This window comes from Sinocyclocheilus anshuiensis, unplaced genomic scaffold (assembly GCF_001515605.1).
Source record: "Sinocyclocheilus anshuiensis isolate Anshui unplaced genomic scaffold, SAMN03320099.WGS_v1.1 scaffold2803, whole genome shotgun sequence".
In the NCBI taxonomy this organism is placed as follows: Eukaryota; Metazoa; Chordata; class Actinopteri; order Cypriniformes; family Cyprinidae; genus Sinocyclocheilus; species Sinocyclocheilus anshuiensis.
Window position 1 is genome coordinate 24,398 of NW_015551013.1, and position 214 is coordinate 24,611.

Sequence of the window (214 nt, forward strand, 5' to 3'; positions counted from 1 at the left end):
ACGCACACTCACACTCTCTCTCACACACACGCACACACTCACACATACGCACACTCACTCACTCACTTACTCACACACTGCTGGTCATTTAAAAGCTAAATGCAGAAAATATGACGAGGCATGTCTTGCTCTCGGCTTCACTCACCATGTCTATACCGGACGCTACAGTTGTCGCGTCGGGCCGCAACAGCTCTACACTGGACGCGACAAAGCG